General features: G+C 53.5%; 1 protein-coding gene across 1 annotated transcript in view; it reads right to left on the reverse strand.

Moving 5' to 3' along the window:
- The window catches only part of PITPNM3 (PITPNM family member 3), a 102,874-nt gene extending 94,671 nt beyond the window's left edge, over positions 1-8,203 (reverse strand). The window contains exon 1 of the mRNA XM_012810954.1: positions 8,195-8,203. The gene's annotated coding sequence lies outside the window, so the exon portion shown is untranslated. The remainder of the gene's footprint in view (positions 1-8,194) is intronic.
- Positions 8,204-8,209: the final 6 nt, after the last annotated feature.

Consider the following 8,209-nt stretch of genomic DNA (forward strand, 5'->3'; position numbering starts at 1 on the left):
TTTTAAAGCAATAACTGAGAAAATGACATGAAGGCTGTGTTGACCAGTTTGATGGAAGTATTTCAGATTGCATGTGAAAACCCCACACTGTACCCCAGAAGTGCATTAATGTACATAGTTTCCATTCAATAAAAAAAAAAAAGAAAAGAAAAGCTTATGATCCCTTTTGACAGATGAGAAAACTGAAGCTCAGAAAGGAAAACTGACTTGCTGCCTGTTTCTGGGGCGAGGATGGGGGGAGTGGAGGTTAGAGCCCCAGTCTGCAAGCAGGGCACACAATTGGCCAAACCAGTTGCTTTGGAAAAGATGTGCTTTTTGAAGACCTGCTGGTATGTCATAAATATGCCATTTAAATACCCATTAATTACCTTATTTAGGAGATAATTAGTGATTAATAGCTTTGGCTATCTATTGTACTTTCATTTGCTCTGCCAATTAGGCTCCCAACAGTTCTGAATTATTTGGAACATTACTCCTAAGGCCCAGATGTCCCCCCATGTCCCGCCAGACTCTTGCTCCATAAGAAGCAGGATCTCTCCTCCCTCTGAACGGAGTGTCCACAGCACCTGCCATTGTGACCCTGACAGGCTCTGCCACCTGCAGGCTCCTCAGGAGGGTGGCAGGGGTGCTCCTTCCACTCATCCTAGGATCCCCTTGTGGGGAGTGGAGAGCAAAGGCTCAACATCCAGGCACCAAACCAGGTGACAGGGATGCCAGGTTGAAATCATAGACACCTCAGAGGATGCCGAGGACTCTTCAAAGACCACTGCCTCACAGAGCCAACTGTCTTTTTGGTAAGGCCATCAGAGGCTACCGTCAGCCTGAAGAAAACAGCAACAAGGGGCAGCTCCAAACCCACCACCAGCAAGGGCCAATGTGAGCCCACATGGGTGACTGCATTTGTGCCACCTGCCACTCCAGGATTGCTGTTGAGCAAAGATGTGGCCCAGGGCTGCTTCTGTCCCCAGACCCCTCCATTTGGTGCCAAATCAGAGTGCCAGGACTTTCCAGCCAGGGCCCCGGAGGCGGGGCTGGATAATGTTCTCATTGCTGCTCCAGATTATACTATACAAGAAGAAAACAAAAAGGCTGCAAGGGATAAACACCACACACACACTGGGCAGTAATGGGAACGCTGAAAATAGCTCTTTTTACCACAAGGGATGATTTCAGAGTTGCTCAGCTGGGACAAGCCCCGGGGTGTGGGGGGTGGGGGGAAGGTACGCACTAGGCTCAAGGGAAAGAGAAGGAAGCCGCTGTGGGGCTACAACAGGGCCAAAGGGAGTTTTGATCAATTAGGGTAGTGATCTGGACCAATCCAGAACAATCCAGAATAGGTCAAAGGTGACTGAAGGGTGGGGGGGCCACAGATGCTCAGAATCTCTGAGACTCCTGGAACAAGCCTTCCAGCTGCCAGTCCCACGAGCTCACAGTCCCACATCCCGCACACCTAGGTCTCTCCCTGAGGAGGGCAGGAGTGCAGGACGTGATGTGCTCTGCAAATACCCAGAGCCGAGCAAACACAGCGTCAGCAGCAGACGGCTCAGAAGAAGCCTCTCAGATCCACCAGAACTCAATGCCCCTCCCAGACAGAGCCCAACGCGTTTCTATTTTTGCTTCCAACCCTTGTTTGGCATCCCAGCTAACAGACAGCTACTTCCCCGCCTTCCAGAATAACGGGTCATCTGGGAAGAGGCGCACCTTTTCCTTGGCCTCTCATGCTCCAGGTCTGCTAATAAACAGGCTGACCCTCCCAAAGAGAGGGGAGACTTCCCACACTCCCAGGCACCTTCCCCTGACAGGTGGTCCCCTCCAACCTCTGCTATTCAGCTGCCCTGCAGAAAAGCCTCAGCAAGACTCCAGTGGAGAGAGCAGCCTGACACCCAAGAACCCTGGTTTCCAGAGGCAGAGGCAGCTTCCACCAGCGTTGGCCTGTGTGGAGTACACCCCCCTCAGAACTCTGAATTCACCCACACTATGCCGACTCTAGCCATAGACAGACACCCAACATGCCATACCCTGCACCCAGCCCCAGCCTCAGACTGAGCCCTGACCTCGGCCACACAGGCTCCCAGCCTGGCCTCAGCCTGAGCAGTGGCCCTACAAGTATGTATGAGTTTCACAAAAGCAACCCTGGGCCAATCTGGAGGAAGCAGGCTGGCAGGGGGAATGAAAGTGAGGGACCCACCTCTGAGAAGCGGCTCCCACCCCTGAGCCGTGGACAAGCAGGAGGCTCATGCCCCCTGTCCACCCTCCTCACACAAGTACCCTGTGGGGGCTGGTGGCCACACAGCTGTGGAGGCCTCCACAGGCACACGTGGGACCCTGGAGGTGGCATTTACCTCCGGAGTGACTCACTAAGGCTCCCATTTCCTTTGCAAAAGGGGGTGCAATTTAGCATTTTCTTTCTCTTTAGAAAACAGGAATTTTAAAAGAGAGAGTGTAGAGAGATTTGAGGGAGTGGGTGGGGAGCTCAGATCTCATTTGATTTCCCAACTCATTTGTTATGCATTCTCTCCTCCCCCTCCCTCCCCCAACCCTTCCCCTGGGGTCCTGGCCATTCCCCTCCCACAGGGCTCCTGGCTGCAGATCTGACAATAGATGGGACTCAGGACTCCCAGGGAAGCACATGCTTTCCACAACCAAGTCCTCAGCACCCCAGATATCTCCCTATCCTCAACCACTGTCTGGGAAGATGGACTTGAGGTGAGAGTTGGGAGCAGGTGAGGCCCTTTCACGGCACAGTAAAGCCTGCAGAGAGAGAGGCCAGGAAAGAAGATGAAGCGGAGTGAAAGCTGGAAAAAACTTGAAACTCATTCTGACCCCCAAATTCTCCCTCCCTCTACCCTTTGTAAGTGAGGAAACAGAGCATGGGGTGGGGGCAGGGCATTTCAAAGTCAATTGGGGCCAGAGCCAGGCATCTGCTTTGTAGGACAATTTAACTCCTAGGAATGTTAACTCCAAGAACAGAAGAGACCTAATTTCTAATTCCAGCTTTGCTTCTGATTTTAGTTGTGATTCTAGAATAAGACACATAAGCCTTTTGGGCCTCAGTTTTCTCACCTATAAAATGGGAATGATACTGGCCTTACCTCAAAAAGATGCTGTCAAGCCTTTGCATAGGAACGCATATTGAGGGCTACATATAAGAAATGACCCAGGTTATTCCCAGGATGCTATCCCCTGGTCTTGTCATCCCTCAACCAAGCCTGAATCTCAGAGAATCCCTGAAAGGCAGCTGAGTCCTACCAGGACGTCCCAGTCCCCAAAGCCCAGCAGTTCACACTCTTTGTCCTTGAAGGAGAAACCATGTCAGACCTCAGGAAGAACTCTTTGCCTTTCTGGTCTCAGTCCTCCAACCTTCGGAATTAACAGTAGGACTGGAAAATCACCAAGCCTCTTCCAGCCATGATGTCACAACACACTAAGATGTATGTGAGAAAACATCACACCTTCTGGCCAGATGCAGACATGGGCCAGGCAAGGGGCAGGTGGGGGAGGATCTAGCCATGTCCTCACACTCTGTGTCCTGCCACTGGACTCCCAAACACTAGCCAGCCACAGGGGCCTCCAATGGGGGATAAGGGATCCCAGGCCAAGTGTCACATGCTTGAGGTAGAACCTCTGCTTGAGGTGCACCATCTTTGGCTCATGCAATGACACCAGAACTATGAGGGAGCAAAGGCTCTCGGGCTTGGGCCCACTGGATCTGCTGCTACAGCAGGTAACTCCATAGAGGCCAGTGTATTTGCATGGGAACATGAGACATGCCCAAGTTCCAGCACAGCCCAGTCCAGAAAAGCATTTAGGAAGCCTGGAGTCTGGACATTGGTGCCTGATTTGACCTTGGCCCTCCTCCTGGAGACCAGAGATGGTGAGTTTGCAATCTCCTTACAGAAAGTGATATCCTTTCCAACATACATAGCAAAGAAGTACTGGTACCCTAGGCCTGTGAGTTTCTCAGAGTCGTGCCTCAAATCCCCTGGCACCTCCCCAAATCTTAAGAATCCCAGCACTGGTCCCCTTTCCAAGCTCCCAAATGTTACTTCCTCTGAGAGATCCAGCCACTAGTCCCTACCCTGAGAGGCACAAAGCCAGGGGCACAGGAGAAGGTCTGGCTTTGGGGTGGTGTGAGGGCACATATCCACCTCCAGAATGAGCCAAAAAAGAAGCTGACTCAGCAGAGCAAGGCCCATGGCTCTGGAAACCCAGGTTTTGCCATTACCTTTTTCTGTGATGCCAAGCAGATAATCTATCCCTCCTTAGGCCTCAGTGTCCCCTTGTTAATGAAGGCTTTGAAGATGAGTATCTAGAAGCATCCCCTCCCAATCTCACACTGTAGGATCAGTGTTTTACTGACTCAAATGACTAGGTTTGAGACACACCAGCCCGCCAACTACTCCCCTTGGAGCAGAGGCCAACACCTGCCAGTACAATAAACTGGTTCCTCCAGCCTAGAAGGCCTAGCCCTGCGGCCTCAGCTCTGTCTCTACAAACATTCCTTTCTCAGCCTCTTGGCTGCCTGCTCTGTTCCTGCCCAGCCCCAGAGACCTGGGGCCTCCCTCTTTGCACTGGGCTGGCCTGCAGGGGTGCAGAGGGAGGGCCATAGGGAAGTGCAGAGGAAGGGAGGGGCAGAGTAACCAGCAGGAACTAGAACAAAACCTTTCCAACAAAGGCAGCTTCTCCTGGCTGGCCTCTCTCCAGCTTCCCAGAAGCCCTCACGTAGCAAGCAGAGGGATCAGCTGAAACACCCAAATCTCACTATGCCCGAGCTCTTCATACACTCTGGAGCTCCTTTTAGCCCACTGCACACCTCTGGGGACCCTCCACCCTGGCCAGACAGATATGTTCACCCTTAGGCCCCTCTTGCCCACACTCACCCCTCCCCCTGCAGCCCCTCTACACCTACACATATACTTCTTCCCTTCCAACCTCCTAGCTTTTGCTCAAGCTGTTACTCCCACCTGGAAGCCCACCAGTTACCTCCTTTCTACTCAAACTCTGCTAGCCTTTATGACCCACCTCTTAGAGAACTCTAGCACTTGCTGGCCTCCTCTGCCCCGTGGGTAGCTCTGCACTGTGAACGAACATTTCCTACATAGAACTCCTGAATCCTCCCCTATCCCTGCCTGCACCTCTCTGCCACTGGCTAGATTGGGGGCAGGATAATGATTCCTATCTGTGCAAATGATTATCTCCCCAGAGATTGCGAACTTGTAGTAACCTATTTGAAACCACCTTATGCAGATTTATCTCATTCTTTCTGAGACCTGTTACATTTTCTCTTATACCTGGATTTTCCTGGCAGCACAAAAATCCTGCCATTGCCTCCCTTCAACTCCTGTGTGACATAGGTGGCACAGCAATGGCTTGCTGCTCAGGCTGTACACTGCATAACTCCAGGGGAGTCATTCACTAGACCACAGTGCAGTGACCTGCAGCCTCTATCTCTTCCCTTAACAAGTAATCAGTTAACCAGGTTTTACAGAAAACCCCTCACAGGTCATGGAACAGACCCAAAACTCATAGGTCAGGTTCCTACAGCCTCAACTCCTGGCCTTCAGCCTCCTTTTGTTTGAATGTCAGCCCCCAGAGTGAGGGCTTGACATCTGCTGCCCGTCCAAAGTAGGTGAAAACTGAACAGCCACCCCTCTGTGGTACATCCCCTCCTTGGGCCTCAGTTTCCCCAACTCAAAAGAGAAATATTTGGGTTCCTAATCTTCAAGGGCTCCCTATTTCCTAAAGCTCACTAATTTATTCCACACAGATTTTTGCAAACAGGGCAAATGTGATTCCCATATACAAATTACTGCGTGCCAGTTTTTAATTCAATAGGTTCTGGAGCCTAAATAAGAGAAAGGACATTTACAAAATGCAAAGTAGCTTGAAAGAGCTGAGAAAAGAAGGAGTGATCAGATCTTGCAGGTCAGTCAGTCCCAAAAGGCTCCTTGAGGTGGCAGCTGATGATGGGAGAGGAGCCTGAACAGTGAGATTGGCAGAGGAGGGGAGTCTGTGTTGCCTCGAGGAGAAGAAAGGGCCAACCATGAAATTGCAGCAGGAGAATCACAATGTTAGAACAGCACGAAGCATGGATGCTCAGAGCAGAGCAGTTTTTCCACCTGTCACTGAAACAAGTTCCCCTGGACTCTGAGCTTAGGGATCGAAGGCCTCAGGGACTGGGACTGACACCTCCATTAGGTGAGGCGGATGACCTCTCAGGGCAGTAATAGAGAAACTCATTAGAGTCCAATAGACGTGGCTCTGAATCCAGGATTTGCCCAGAACCTCTGGACACCTTAAGGGAACTATTTCTCTAAGCATCTGTTTCCAGATGCTTTAAAAAGGGGAGAGTAGGCTCGGCACCTATAGCTCAACCAGCTAAGGCGCCAGCCACGTACACCTAAGGTGGCGGGTTCGAATCCCCAGCCCGGACCCGCCAAAACTACAATGACGGCTGCAACCAAAAAATAGCCAGGCGTTGTGGTGGGCGCCTGTGGTCCCAGCTACTTGGGAGGCAGAGGCAGGAGACTCGCTTGAGCCCAGGAGTTGGAGGTTGCTGTGAGCTGTAATGCCACGGCACTCTACCCAGGGGGACAGCTTGAGGCTCTGTCTCAAAAAAAAAAAAAAAAAAAAAGGGGAGAGTAACATTTCCTTCCTCCCAGGATTGTTATAAGGTAAAGTACTTAGCACGTTACCTAGTACATAGTCTAGGCATCGATTGTTAACTGATAACTGCAGTCATGATGACAGCATCCCAGAAGTGACCTGTGTCACAGTGTCCAGGTACACGCATGTGCACACATATACACAATGGCAGTGGACAGGACACGTGCCCCGCCATGAGCCCTTTGTGAGTAGAGGTGGGAAAGGACCCAGGCATGATGCAGGGAGGAGGGAGGCAGGGAGTCTTTTCCAGCCTCCTTGGTGTCATCTCATGGTGCCTCCCTCAGGAGAGGAAAAGGGAGGGGAGTGAGAAAGGGGGTGTTTAGATGTGTTCCATATTTGCTGTGTCTCACACAACCAGCCCCACCCTCACAGGACTCCTCAGGGACAGAATGGGAGTATATTCTCAGGCAACCAAATCTCACACTCAGTGACCAAACAGGGAGATGGGGACCCAGCTCAGGGTCCCCAAGTGTTGCCGGGCATGGGGATGGATTTACACACCGCCCAGTGGTATTCACACCCAGGGTGTGTGCAGGTGAATTCGCTCTCATTCCATCACTGTCATGACGGGTCCTAGGGGCTGGCATGGCACCTGCCAACGTCACAGGTTGGGATTCTCACACATCAGCCTCACAAGCAGCACTGCTGAGACCCGGCTTGCTGCCGCCTACTGTACAGCCAGCCCTATGGGGACAAGCTTTTCCACCCAGGCCTCCCAAGGCACCACCGGCCGGAGTGTGCAAACAGGGCCTGAGTCCCCCTAACCCCAGCGCCCAGCTGTGGGCCTGGCACAGCGCAGATGTTGGTGAATGAACGTCTGGCTGGATGAATGAACGAATGACTAATGCCTGCTCCCTCAAGCCACGGGCTCCCTCAAGGCACGGGCTACACTGCGCCTGGGGGAGGGCAGAGCCCACCGGACCCCAGAGCGGCCCCACCTTCAGACCTCCGCACCTGAGGCTCTGCCTCCCAGGTCAGGTGGGGGGAGGGGGCGGGACGGCTCAGTAGCCAGCGCAGCGCGGAGCACCCCTCCTTCCTGAGAAGAAATCTGGGTCTCCTGACTGAAATGGGAGGGTGGCGGACGGGGACCGGGGTTGTCGCGTCCTGGATAGAGCGAGTGGCAGGACAAGGGGGCGCGTCCTGGTTCGCTTTGGGGGGCGTGGGATGAAACGGCGGCCTCGAGACGTCGCCTTCGGTCCGGAGCTTGGGTCTGCCAAGGGTTTCCGGAGGGTGGGGAGAGCTCCCAACAGCGGAACTGAACTGGGGCACCGCAGACCTGGCCCTTTCCAGCGGGGGCATGGAGAATGGAACGCGGTATCCCACGAGGTGACCCGGGTGGCAAGAAGGACGGGGGCGCGCGGGGCCCCCTCTCCAGGCGCCGGGTCCGGCCTCGCCACGGCCCCCTCCCACCCTCCAAGAGCCTCCGCCCACCTGCTCCAGGGGCTCACCTGGTCCGGCCGCCCCTCCTCGGGACTTGCAGGTCCCTCCCCCGGGCCACCGGCCCTGCGCTCCCGGCGCCCGCCCTCACCTGCACGGCCCGCCT

The sequence above is a fragment of the Otolemur garnettii genome, unplaced genomic scaffold (genome assembly GCF_000181295.1).
Source record: "Otolemur garnettii isolate 467f Iridium unplaced genomic scaffold, OtoGar3 scaffold00145, whole genome shotgun sequence".
In the NCBI taxonomy this organism is placed as follows: domain Eukaryota; kingdom Metazoa; phylum Chordata; class Mammalia; order Primates; family Galagidae; genus Otolemur; species Otolemur garnettii.